At 45.1% G+C, this 14513-nt stretch overlaps 1 pseudogene; it reads right to left on the bottom strand.

The window, feature by feature from the left end:
- Window positions 1-1071: 1071 nt before the first annotated feature.
- On the bottom strand, window positions 1072-1193 carry LOC129685681 (small nucleolar RNA SNORA17; annotated as a pseudogene).
- Between the last annotated feature and the right edge of the window lie 13320 nt (window positions 1194-14513).

Here is a 14513-nt window from a genome sequence, read left to right as displayed (position 1 = left end):
ATTAGCGACTTTTCTCTTCGGCCTCTGGAAAGTAACCAAGAAGAACAGCAATAGCCTATTTTTTTCTTAGAGAGGCTCTTGGATTCCCAGCTTGAAAGGAGGCTTCTCGTGTTTGATACCGGAAGCTTTGTTAGATAGTCATGGCTGTTGTAGGGGAGTATTATTGCCCCCAAGTGACATAATTTCATTGAATATATATATATGGTTGGGAGTTGGTTTGGTGCTATTTATTCTAATGTTAATTACTGGTCCACAAGATCTGGCTGCCACCCAGGCAAGTACAATCTCATGTATACCTTGTCTTTATTGTGTAAACCTTGGTCTACCTAATTCAAAGTTAATCGGTTAATAAAAATGCTGAAGCCTGTGACTGAGCAGAAAAGAGGTGGGCAAGGTTTAGGTTCCCAGGCTTAGGGTCTAAGAGGGACCATGAGGTTGGGAGGAGAAGAGAGAGAGAGAGAGAGGAAGCAGAAGATGTAGCAGGAGGGTAGAAAGATGGAGAGAAGGAAGTTGCTACGGGGAAGCAAGGACCATGAGCATGCAGCCATGAGGGCTGGCCAATGGAACCCAGGTGGGATCAGTTATGGCAAGTAACATGGGGTATGTAGCTGGGAAATAGCAAACTAGCTTAGAGGGTTGATACCTGCTCAGTTACTGTGCTTTGAAGCTTTTTTTTAAATCCAAGAGGTCTCTGTCGCGATTATTTGTGAACCAACCCGAGATAGAGTAGCCCTCTAGAGTCAAATACCTTCCACAACATCTGTCCCCCACACCCAAGCCTGCCTGGCATCAAACTGGTAGTCATCCTCAGGCTAGCTCTCTGTCTGGGCCTCGTAGCAATGACTTGGTGGTCTTTTTGGGTTTGCTTTTTTTCAGGGATAGTTGGGCTAGTAATCGTTCAGATGCTCACAGGTCAGAACCCTGCGTGGCCCCATGCAAGGGTCAGACTCCCAGGTAGGTCTACGGTCCCAGGCCGAGTGCCAGCTCACTCCCCACCTTGGGATCCTATCTGGGCCTGCACGGACCCCAGACAGTTGGTCCTCTTAGGTTAACTCCCTCCCTGAGCCTCCTGGTGCTTGATAGGTGATCATCTTAGGTTTGCTTGAGCACTGAGCCCTTCTCCTCTCTGCCCCCTACTGACACACATGTGACTCAGCAGCCACACCTCTTGTTTTCTGTTTGTTTGAGACAGGGTCTCACTACGCGGCTCTGGCTGTGCTGGAGCTCACTAGGTGGATCACAGATCTGCCTGCTAGGATTAAAGGTGTGCATCTCCACATCAGGCTGAGTTATTTATTATTCCTGTTTTCTTTTTGGTCTTGTTTGGGCCCCATCTTTCCTTGCTCTGTTGGCATCCCTCCTTTTGGGAATGGAAAAAGTAGGGGAATATCTATGCTTTAACTTGGATGTTGGAAGCATGGAATTGCTTTGCTTTTTTATATGGGCTCATAGTTGAGACATAGCACTGTGTTTCAGAAGAGACACTGGATTTTTTCTTGGACAGCGTTTTTAACTGGTAGATGATAGGAACTTTTAAAGTTCGACTGAATGCGTTTTGTGGCATAAGGCCACCATGAGGCAATGGGGACAAGGGGTAGGATATCACAGCTTGAGGGAGAACTGTCTGTCAGGAACATGTGCTTGAATACTGCTCCCCAGCGGTACTGTTTTGAAAATTTTTGGAACCTTTAAGAGGTAGAGCCTCACTGAAGGCATCAGGTTGCAGGATGGTCCTTCCATGGCTTGAGGTCTGTAATACAGCTCCACTTCATGTCCTCTCTCTACACTGTGGTACGATAACGCATACAAATTCAGCTCACACTCCTGCTGCCAAGCCTTTACCATCATGGTAGACTGTACTGTCAAGATGTGGGCTAATGTGGCATTTTGCAGGAGAATGTCCTCTATAGACTCCTGCATTTGGATACTTGGACCCCTATTAGTGGAACTGTTTGGGAAGGGTTAGGAGGTACAGCCTTGTTGAAGGAGTTGTGTCTCTAGAATGTAGGCTTTGGGTTTCAAAAGCCCATGCCAGGCCTAATGTAATCACACGCTTGCATTCTTTTTCCTACCACCCTTCTTCATCCTTCCAATCCCACAGCACCAGGTAGGAAAGAAAGAAGGTTGGAGAAGAAAGGGGGCATCCATCTTGTTAGACTGCTTCCTTCTGACTAGGAGTATTGAGTCCCTTGAGGGCAAGTCCAATTTCTTCTACCTAACAAACAGTAACCAGCAGCAGCAGAAGTCAACAGCAGCAGGAGGAGCAGCAGCAAGAGGAGCAGCTGCCACTGCCTTTCTTGGAGCCCTGAAGAGTCCCCAGAATTCCAAATGTAAACTATATGTAGCTGGCAACATCACACCTCTGCCAGAGCATGAGACAAATCATAGCTAGCTGCTGTGGACAGTCTGAAGCAGCTCCACATTCCACACCTGGGATTAAAACAAAAACGTATTCACAGAACCTTTCCGTGTTTCTAAAGAAAGCAAAGTTCTCACTCCACCTAGCCTTTCTCCGCCTGCTGCCTGGGCATCAGGATGTGAAGCTCTCAGCAATTGCTCCAGGACATGCTGTCTGTTTTCTACCATGTTGACCTTGATCCTCTGAAACTGTAAGCAAGACCCTACTTTAAATAAGTTGTCTTATTCATGGTGTCTCTTCACAGCAATAGTATACTTACTAAGGCAGCTGGGTGCATTTCTCTTAATATTTCTTGTCAGGAATGTGGTCGTAGCAATGAGGAAACTAATACATTTGAAGTGTATGTATGTGTGTGTGTGAGAGTGTGCGTGTGTGTGTGTGTGTGTGTGTGTGTTTGTGTGTGTGTGCTGTAATGAAAGAAAAAGAAAGTAAGACTAAATTTCTTCACTACTGTGCATTTATCCTTTAGCATTGTAACCTGGAAAAAGTATAGAAGAGAATTAATTAGAGAAGAGAAAGAGGATTTGTTACATTGTTTCTAATAGAACAAAGAAATATACTCTGGTAAGCAATTGAACTAATAATGCATAATTATACAAAACACAGTGTGATAACTATTCTTGATATCATTGGATGTCAATTTGACTTCCCCTGAAATGAACTAAGCCCCAAGCATCTGGATACACCTGTGAGGGGTTTTTCTTAATGATATTGTTTCAAGTGAGAAGACCCACATGTAACCTGGCTCTTTTGAGGGGGGAAGATTCACCTTTAATCTGAACCAACCTTCTGCTGGCAGCCTACATAAGGGACCTGGCAGAAGGAAGCTTTTGGTTTTTTTGCCTGCTTGCCCTCACTCTTGCTGACTAGTTCACTCCTTCCCTCCTTTAGAGCCTACTTTTTTGGGATGCTGGTGTGTACTGAAGACCTGTAGCCAAACTTTATGGGTTCCTTTTTCTACCATCCTTCTCCACCCTATTCCATCCTTCCAACCCCCCAACACTAGGTAGGAGAGGAAGATCGCTAGAGGGGAAAGGGGGCATTGATATAGTTATACTATTTCCTGCTGATTAGGTGCATCAAGTTCCTTGGGGCAAGTTTGATCTCCACTGTCAGGGTATCCAATTTCTTCTTCTTGTTTCTGTCTGAATGACCACTTGACAAACTGCAATAACCACTACCAGCAGCAGGAGCAGCAGGAGGAGGAACAGGAGGAACAGGAGGAACAGGGGAAGGAGCAGGAGAAATAGGAGGAGGAGGAGGAGGAGGAAGAGGAGGAGCAGCAGCAGCCACAGCCACTCTTGGGGCTCTGGCTTTCAAGAATCCCCAGAATTCAAAATGTTATATACCTGCAGAAACTATCTGCAGCTGGCAAAATCAACCCGTGCTAGTGCACGAAGCAAATCATAGTCAGCTGCTCTGGACCATATAAAGCAGCCCCATATTCCACACCCGAGATTAAAACAAAAGCATATTCCTGTAACATTTTCGTATTTTAAAAGAAACTAACATCCTCACTACAAAACCAGCTGAGAGGCATCTAGCCTCATGGATTGAAAAACTACTGGATTCCTGAACTTTCCATTGATAGATAGCCATTGTTTGACCAGCTGGACCACAGCCTATAAGCCACTCTAATAAATCCCCTTTAAGTAAATATATATATTTAATATATACATAATATTTGTAATACGCACATATGTATTATATGTACGTATACTTATATTTAGGGGATTTATTTATTTATCTATTAGTTCTGTTCCTCTAGAGAACCCTCACCAATACACACAGGAAGCTTCAGAGTAATGCATATTAGCACCTTCAGGAAAATATGATGCCAAATAGTATGCAAACCAGGATCTTCACATGTGCAAGAAAAAAAAATGTGTGAAGCCATGCACCAAAATACTAACTTGAGAACACAGGAGTGGTCTTACTTTGTGTTCTAAAGTGGCTAACTCCTGTGCAAATATGTTATGCATCAATTTCATAAATTCCCCCTCTCTATTCATTGAGTAGCAATGCCTTCCCATGTTCACTATGGCCGCTGCCCTGCCATAGCAGAGGCCTGATGTTTATTAAACATTTGGCTTGTGCCGGCTGCTGTTGAAAAGGCTCTGCAGGAATTCCATACTTCAATCTCCAGAACAACGTAAGGAGGTCAGAGTTAACTTGCCTCTCCTCTGCCAGGGAGGGTCAGGAGGCTGCTTAAGGTAAGAGCGTATCCAGGCCCACACTGATCTAATCGGGTGTATCTTGATCCGGACAGTAGGCCTCTGCGGCTCATGACCTCCATCCCCTCGAGATCACGTTTCATATGCATCAGTCTCTTCTCTTGCTTTGTAACCATTCTGGCTTCCCTGGAGCTCTTTAGTCTATAAGTTCCTGCAAGCTATCAACACACACATTTTTGTTAGATGAATTAATTTATCTTAAACTGGAGTTGTTCAGCTTTAGCAGCCCCTTGATATATGGCCTAGTGTAAAAGCTCCTGACCAGACCAGCCAGTCCCCTTCCATTTGGCTTAGCAGGAATAACTAAACAGAGATACTGTCTGTTCCTCCCCCCTCCCCTCCCCTCCCTTTTCTTTTCATTCCTTTTCTCTTCTTTAATTTTTTTTTTGAGACGAGATCTCATGTAGCTCAGCCTAGCCCCAAACTCACTTTATAGCTTAAAACAACCTTGCATTTCTGATTCTCCCATCTCTCCCTCACATGCTAGAAATACAGGCACGTCCATCAAGGCTAGCTCATGCAGTTCTGGGGAATCAAACTCAGAGATTCATGCATGCCAGACAAGCATTCTGCCAACAGAGCAAATGTCCCCCACCCCACCCCGGGGACATTTCCCTCAATTCCCTATCATTGGCATCACTCATTCCTGGTAGAGGAGTATATTTTCTTTTACTTGGTCTGCTGAGGAGAACTTACAACAGATACATTAAATGCCCTGTGTATAGCAGGCTGTGTCCTAGGTACTAGTGGAAGAGATACAAACTGAGTTCCCGAGGGTAACAAACCCATAAGTTAGAGCAGGACACAGGATGGATTTACCCCATCATTAGAGTATTGCTCAGGGCCCCAGAGAATTCACAGAGAGAATGGGTCCCTCTACCCAGGATTCTGGAAGCCTTCCCAGAGCGTGTGGCAATGATTGGCTGAATGTAAAAGATAAATGAGGGAAGGGAGCTGGCCCACGTGAATTCGACTCCTGGGGCCCATGTAAAAAGTCAGGTAGAGGGGCCGGAGACATGTCTCAGAGGTTAAGAGCAGTCCTGCTGGCTGCTCTTCCCGAGATCCCGAGTTCAATTCCCAGCAACCCATGGTGCTCACAACCATCTATAAGGAGATCTGGTGCCCTCTTCTCGGGTGCAGGCAGAACGCTGTATACATAATAAATTAATAAAAAAAATCTTTAAAAAAAAAGTCAGGTAGAGTGGTCCCCAACTCTAGTGGAAGGGCTCCTTCAACAAGCAGGAGAGTCGGTTGGAAGCCCGCTCACACAGCAGTTCGGTGGCGGAAACAAGAGAGATCCTGGCTCAGAACAAGGGGAGGAGGAGAACCGACTCTTGAAAAGTTGTTCTGTCTTCCCTGTTGTCTTCTTGTCTTCCGTATTCACCATGTCACGTGTGCTCCCTCGCTCTCCCACCCCATCTCTGTCTCTCTTATACACATGCACATACACAGAGAGAAAGAGAGAATAAATAAACGTTTTAAAGCATAAGTCAAGAGTGAGGAAGATTGAAGCTAATGGTCACGAGGGGGAGGGCATGGAGCCACACCTTCTACCTCTCTGGCAAGAGTCATAACCACTTCTGTGTGGCCGGAACAATTAAAAACAACCCAGAAAACGAGAGTGTAGAAATTACTTGCAAAGAGAAGCCTGTATATGTGCCCAAGGGCCAGCCCATGTGAGTGTGCAAGACGGAAGATAATAGGAACAGTTATATGTCACAGAGAATTAAATCTGGCTGCAGGGCAGATTTGCTTTCTGACGGGCCGAGCAGTAATTGTAGTAATTGTTGACGGGGCCCTCTCCTCCGGTCGGCCTCATGAACAGATCCCCAACACAAGTTGAGTAACCAGCTGTGTGCAGAGTTGGAGCTGTGCCCTCAAGAATCGTTGTCCAGGGACTGGCTGAAAGACTCAACGGGCTTCAAATGATGTTTTCTTTAAGTGGAAGAAGGAAAACTAGAACCTGCCTAATTATTTCGGACCACGTGAATATATTTTATGCTCATGTATAATTATATACCGATGACATTTTTATTTTCTCCTGATCCTAAAACCTTGTCGGCACACAAAGGGAGTTTGCAAGCCCGAGCACGCCGTTCAGGGTCCCTCGAGGGCCAGAACCACAGTAGCATCGTAGGACATGCTGACAGTACTGAGGGAGTCGGGGTGTCCTGGGAGGCAGATTCTTGTCAAATAATCACGGTTAAATAATAAAAACAAGACCTGCTTTAACTTGCATATTGAGAACTGTAACCAAAGATGGTTTTGCGTATGGGATGTGTGTGTGTGTGTAACAGGTGTGCCTGTGTGTGTCTGTGCCTGCATGTGAGAGTGCTTGCACACACGTGCGTGTAGGCCAGAGATTGACATCAGGTGTCTTTCTATACTGCTCTCTACCTTATTATTTGAGACAGAGCCTCTCTCCTGCTAAACTTGGAGCTGCTGTTTCAGCCAGGCCAAACCGGCTGGCCTTGAGACTCCACCTGTCTCTGCCTCCCCGTTGATGGAATTCCAGGCATCCGCCTAGACTTTCTTACAGGTGCTGGGGATGTGAACTCAGATCGTAATAATAGATGGCATGGCAAACCCTTTACTCAGGGAACCTTCCCTTCCTCCATTTTTTTTTTTTTTTTTTAACAGGAATCTCCTGTAGCCCAGGCTGGCCTGAGACTTTCTGCTCCTCTTCCGTCTCCCACGTGGTGGGATGACAGGCATGCACCACCACATCTGGTTTATGCCTGCACCCAGGGGCCTCGTGCACGCGCCCCAAGCAGCCTCCCAACTGGGCTGCATCTTCAGCCCCACCCCCCCCCCCCGTTTCATTACCTTAACCAGTCTTCTCCTGAGAGGAGAGGGAAGAGTTGGAAAGTAATTAAATTCTAGGAAATTCTCAAAGAAAGGGTTAAACGACGAGGAAGAGGAACCAAGTGATGTTACTCAAGTCTTAATTAGAAGAACAGTCGAAACCAAAGAAGTATGCCTCACCCCCCAAAAAAGTTACATTGTACATACAAAGGACATTTTAAACTACCACTATCTACTTAAGCGAGTCAGCTCTCCACTGGCCTGTCCCTGCCTGTCTCAGTCATGTTTTACATATGAATAATTTGGGGGAAAGCATATCAGAGCTTGTATTTCCTCTGTACCTGGCAGTTCTCAACCTTAAGAACACTGCGACCCTTTAATACTTTGTGTCGCGGTGACCCCACCCCCACCATAAAATTATTTGTTGCTGCTTCACAACTGTAATTTTGCTACTGTTACAATTCGTACTCTAAACAATCTGACTTGCGGGATATCTGATATTTGACCCCCAGCGGGGTCCCAGCCCACACGTTGAGAACCCCTGCTCTACACCTTTAGTGATTGGGTTTTGGTCCCTGTTCATAGAACAGCTGCTAGCCTTGGGCAGTTCCAGGCAGGAAGCTAATGGAGCTTCGTGTTTACTACACGATACATTCTTGGCACAGGTTAAGTGCAAAGCACTAAGCCTCTGGATCTCTCATGGCTCAAGGTCATGGTGAAGTTCATTACAGGTTCCTTTCATAATGAGTAGGTTTGCCTCCACCAGTGAACGGACGGAACATGCTTGCGATTCGGGACGGGTGTAATTTGCATTTGATGTTTAGCCTGCCTGAAAGATAACACATTTCCCATTCCTGAACTGCATGTGTTTTCTGGCCTCACCCCTCAGGGGATGCCAGAGGTGCGGGCTTGGAAAGAATCGTCACCTGTGTTCTGTTGAGAAGTGGGGTTAGTGGTGGGATAGCCAGGAATTAGGGTACCATGTGCTGGTGGTTAGTGGAACTTGTGCATCTGATCTATTTAGTTGACTTTACTCTGTCACCATTTTTTACCCTCAACACACACACACACACACACACACACACACACACACACACACACCCCTAAGTTCCTCTTCAGCACTTTCTGTCTGGACAGTCAAAGGTGCCTGTACAAAAGACTGTCACTAGGAAGAACATCTCATACATGAGCAACACAGAGCTGTCAGGACAGGCCGCTCACCTGGGCTTCCTGGGCTCAGGACTACCGCTGTTTGGAGCTGGATAATTTTTAGGAAGTTATTTCAAGTTTTCATGAATGTGTGTGTTGTATTATGGGACTATATCTCTCGTATTCCTCATATCCACACTTTCTGTTTCTGTGCCCCACTCCGCCCTTGCTTTGTCCCCCTAGTCGGCTTTAGTTTCATGTCCTGTATTGTGACAGGTAGTGTTAGCCGCTGACTTGAAAGAATCTTCTAGATTCTCTCACCTGAGAAATAGGCCTGCAGGCACTCCTGTGGCCTGTGAGGGGTTATTTCAGTTCCATTGATGGATGGGGGAAAATCCACCTTAATCGTGTGCAGGACCGTTCCGTGAGCCAGAACCCTGGACTGTGTAAGTGGAGAAAGTGCATTTCACGGCAGGCTGTATTCCTCCCTCTCTGCTTCCTGGCTGTGGGTGTGATGTGAGCAGCTGCTTCAAGCGCCTGCTGCCTCGACTTCCCACCATGATGGAAGATGGTACCTTGAACTGTGAGCTAAAGTAAACCCTTTCTCCTTTAAGTTGCCTTTTTTCCCCCAGAGTAGTTTAGCAGAGCAACAAGAAAAAGAAACTAAGGTGTTATAAGTTGTGTCTGTAGGACTTTATGCAGATCTGTAGAACCTAGGAAACACAGGTGAGTTCTTTCATACCGTGCAGTATCTATCCTTCTGAGACTTGGCTAAGCCTCTCAATATGATTATATCTGAATCTCTCCAAGTGTGTGATTCTAGACAGTTTTCATGGAGCTGTTGCCCAGTGTCGTCACTACTAACTAGATTCCAGTAGCAACCCTACAGCTTATGAGAAAATCTGGAATGTCTCCAGAAGCTGGGCTTGGTGGGCAGTGCATGCCTGTCATCCAGCACTTGGGAGCTGGAAGCAGGAGGATCATGACTTTCAGGCTAGCCTGGGCTACAAAGTGAGAATCTGCCTTAAAAATAAAGAAAGAAGGAAGGAAAGAAAGTAAGAAAGAAAGACAAAAGAAAGAAAAAGAAAGGAAAAAAAGAGAGCCAGGGGCGATGGCATGTTGCCAGTAACTCCAGCACGTGAGAGAAAGGAGGAATTCAAAACTGGCTCTGGCTGCGAAATGGGTCTGAGCTAAATGGTGAGTCCTTGTTTTTGCCAAATGTGTCCTGAGAGACACAGCCTCCGGTTGGAGCCATATTTCTTTATCTGAGTCCCACGAGAATCTGAGAATCGTCTGGAATGCCACGTTCTCCCTTCATGTTGTGGACCTTGATTTCAGAGAGGCGAGGATTCCTGCAGCTGGACTGCACTCTCCGCCTTAGTGAAGCTGTTCTTACGGCATCCTCCAACCGAAGACTCTTCATTTCCTGAAAATCGCCTTCACACATTCCTGTGGCTATCTGGCCAGTTTCTCCTGGAATGGCTTACCTGCATGGCTGCTCATGTCATCGCAGGCTCTGAGTCTGTGGGAGGCAAGGGCTCTGGTCCCTGCTCTCTCTCTGTGCTAGGTGACACCACTGCAGTCTTCTGGAGGTTGCTCTCTGGTGTCATCCACAGTCATTTGTTGCTTTGCTGCCGGCCTCTTCCTTCTGTCCTGTCACACTCAGGATTCTTTGCCCAAACCAACCCAAGAAGAAAGCTGGTCTTTAGCCATGGTCATCTCCACAGCCATCGTCCTTTTGAGAAGTAGGCCTCACTTCTCCTTTCATTGGAAAGGACAATGAGAAAAATCACAAGCAAAGCCACAGAGGACTGTCCACTAGGGTGGTCCATGCCTGGTAGCTGGGCTACGTGATAGATGAAAAAAAAAAAACAAAAACAAAAAAAAAAAAAAAAAAAAAAAAAAAAAAAAAAAAAAAAAAAAAAAACAACACAAAAACTCAAGGACATGATTAATAAAAGGAAGCATTGGAGTCAAGTGTGATGACTCAGGCCTATAACCCCTGCTCTCGGGAGGTAGGAGGATGAAGAGTTCAAGGCTAGTCTAAGCCAGCTGAATGTATAGAAAGTTCAAGGTCAGCCTAGGTTGTATGTCTAGATAAATAAATAAATGAATAAATGAACAAATGAGGAGGAGGAGGAAGAGAAAAAGAAGGAGTATTTAAAATAAACTTCAAATGACAGTTAAATAAACCAACAATAAAATGTTCATCAGTAATTTCTTAAGCAATCTTCTCAATTTGTATAGGTTCAGGATGATAAAATTAACAATGGAAAAGGAAGCGAGGGAGTCGATAAACTATACGAGCCTGAAAGAAATCCAGGCTGTCCACACCAGGGACCAAACAGCAGTTCAGCATCTAATGTACGGCAGACCCAGAACTTGATGGAACAGCTGCTGCCCTGCCCTTCATAAGGGAATTCCTTGGATGTCTGGCCCACACTGTTTTGAGTGAGTTTCTTGGTACAAATAAAGAAAGAAGGGCTTGTCCTCTCAGATGGAACTGTACCCCACCTGTAGGAAACCTTGTAATAAATACTGACTTCTGTTGGAACTTCAGCTGCTTGCCAGAGAGTACATCTAGGTCAACTATCTCAAGCATAGATGTTTCTATTTAATCTATATGTCAGCTCGCCCCTGTATATCTGGAGTGTCTCCAGAAGCTGGGCCTGGTGGATCCCTGTCATCCCAGGCTGCCCCACTCCCGTCCTCTCTCTGCTTCCACACTGTGACCAGCTGGGTCCATGCTCCTGCTGCCCTGCCCTCCACACTGTAATGCATAATATAGATTTTCCCTTTGAACTATGAACAAGAACAAACCCTTTCTCCCTTAAGTTGCCTTCGTCAAGGTACTTTGTTGCAGCAACTAATTGTAAAGTAACTAATTGTAAAGTAATCGGACGGTTACCCAATGGGGGCTGGTCTGGTGCTAAGTATTCTAACATTAATTACTTCACTCCCCGAGTTCTGCTTGCTGCGATTGGCCAGCAGACACCAGGTACCCAAAATGACGCTGTAACTCTTGCCTCCAAATTATTCCTGATTGGATAATAAAATTGCTGTCACTGCACTGAGTAGGGAGAGGGAGGCAGAGCGAAAGTGCGCGTTTTTTGTGGGGAGAGGCCATGAGGTGAGAGATGGAGGAGGGAGGAGAAAGGAGATTCGGGAGAAGATATTGGGGACTTTGGAAGGGTGGAAGATAAATTCATAGTACAGTAGTAGAGTAGATGTTGTGCTCAGCTCTGTGTGTAGCTTTTGAATAAATCATAGTCTCCATGTGTGGTTTTTTGGGGGAAAATTGCTGGTATAGGAGTAACTAGGCTTTGTTAATAATATGAATGAATATCAATTATTAATATCTCACCGACACATTTTCCCATCGCTAGTTTTACTTTGTGTCAGTTTTCTGTGTTTCTGAGCATTAGTGTCACTAATGACACTAATAGGGGTAGTAGCGCTGTTGCTGCTACTACCCCTTTCTGTGTGCTTTTGAAATTTCAGAACATGTCCCATAAGAAGCGAAGAAAGAGTCGCATCGAAACCTGCAGATAAAGTAGACTTAATCCCACTTCTCCTTTCCCGTTTCTATAACTGTTTCACAGTTATTACTCTGGGCTAACAACATGGCCCAGCATGTATAGTTCCTTGCAGCCAAGACTGATGACCTGACTTCAATTCCCACGATGGAAGCTGTCTTTTGAGCTCCGTATTTTCCTTGGCCTGTTTGCATGCCCGTGAGCATACATGCCCACGAGCCCACGCCTCCCACATACATGCGTACTTGTATGTGCATACACAAATAAACAAATGTGGTCAATGCTTTTAAGGTTTATTATTATGTTTCACAAACTACATTGTGGTTAGGCTTATTTTGTTTTTCTAGTCAACAATTAGTTATCACAAAAATGTTGAGACAGGCAGTGTTTGTCATTCCATAGACGATGCCAGACTAACCACTGCTTCCTTTCACTCCAAGGAACATAAGGAATGAAGAAATGGAAACAGACATCCACATTTATCATATTTACATGATTTAATCATAATGTGCCCGGAATTGCTAAGCTAACTCAATAAATAAAATGCCGTGCCCTCTTTCTGCCTGATCTTGATTAAAAATAAATAAATAAAACAAAGCATAGACTTCACTGGGTACTAACAGTTGAGGCCATGGTTGAGGGAAGGGCTGAAAACCACCAGAGAGAAAACTTTGTGGCTGAACTTTGTGCTTTGAGAGCTGCTTTCCCACACAAAGATACACATCAAGAGACGTATTTCTACATATGACCAAGGTCCCATTGCTCAGTGTTTAGAGAACTATCTGTCTTCCTTGCAGCAGCTGCAGCAAAGCGTTTGGCTCGGTGCCTCACACCATTTTGCTGGTACAGCTGACCAAGAGGCCAGAAGGTAGGGCTTACACCGACTTCAAGTCTGTGAATGAGTGCATGGAAGGTGTTTGTAAAACCTGTGAAGCACATCTGAAGAGAATGGATCCCAACAACCCCTCCATCACATATGCTATCAGTCACTTGTTTGATTTTATTGATGATATGGCGGATCTCAGCTGTCTCGTTAATGGAGCTGATACACAGACCACGGATGTACCAGCCTTATAACAAAGACTACATCAAAGAGAAGATCTCCGTGCTCCTTCATGGACAGCCCAGCAGGCTGGGAAGCAATTGAGTGGGAAGCATTAGGGGCTGGCCTGGCCTGGGAACAGGTGCATACAGTGCGCTGTGGGGAACATTTTGTGTGGCGGTAATCCTGTTTCCACTTTGTTACAGTAGAGCCAAGAGTGCCTGTCTGAGACATAAAACATGAACGACCTTTTCATTCTGAGACCACCATTGTCCCTTTGCTCCTTTTCTTTCTTTTTTTCTTTTAACTAAATATTTTTATGATAACTCAAATAGAAAGTGTTTTTGCCATATAAGGTTGGTTCTGGTCCATGAAACTGTTCGTACCTGCTTTATAGCAATGAATGCACTAACTTCGTGGAGGGTGGAGGTGGTGAGAAGGTTAGTTATGTCCTCTGGGAAAGTCTTAGTGAAAAATAAAGAAATGTTCTGTAGTTGTATTAAGAAAGAAAGAAAGAAAAGAAAGAAAGGAAGGAAGGAAAGAAAGAAGGAAGGCTTTCCTAGCTCTTGCTTACAGACAGCCAAGTGCTCACCAGCCATCTTCCTGCACTTACAAAAGAATCCCACAGTCTGAAGCTCACTGCAGCGACTCTTGTTCTTATGTCTATTGGAAAGTCATAAACTCTGCCTGAGAGGTCATCATTCCCTCTTGCTGATAGCCGGGCGGGAGATTCCTCTGTGTCACTAGTGTCTAATCATAGTGGAAGCTTCCGCAAGCTGAAAACACAAGAGGCTGAGGAAGGGACAGAGAGGAGAATTCACCGAGCCCCTTTCTGAGCTCCTCCTTCCCCAACGACAACACTAAATGGCTTCGGGAGAAGGGATTAAACAAAATTGAGTTATATCTAATCACTTTCATTTCTTTTCACTCTGTTACCATCACTCAGCCAGCTGCTGTCTTGGGTAGATTTCTATCCACCTTTGTCACTGGCTGAGTTTCCTTTATATTGAGGAATGAAGACTTGGGCAAAATGAAGGAGAAAAAAAATTGTAATAATATTTTGTCTCTAACCTGTGTTTAGTTAAGCAAGAATGGTTTTCCATTATTGTAGAAGCCTGATATGATGCCTGCTATAATCCCAGTTTGTGGAAGCGGTATTGACAGCTTGAGGTTATCCTCAGTTGCATAGTAAGTTAGAGGCCAGCCTGGACTAGTTAAGAGTCTGTTTCAAACAAGAAAACACACATGGGCTGGAGAGATGGCTCAGCGGTTAAGAGCACTGTCTGTTCTTCCAAAGGTCATGAGTTCATTCCCAGCAACCACATGGT

The sequence above is a fragment of the Psammomys obesus genome, unplaced genomic scaffold (assembly GCF_907164565.1).
Source record: "Psammomys obesus unplaced genomic scaffold, mPsaObe1.curated_primary_1811, whole genome shotgun sequence".
Taxonomy (NCBI): domain Eukaryota; kingdom Metazoa; phylum Chordata; class Mammalia; order Rodentia; family Muridae; genus Psammomys; species Psammomys obesus.
Note: the sequence above shows the minus strand (reverse complement) of the source record. Positions and strands in the feature narration are given on the sequence as shown.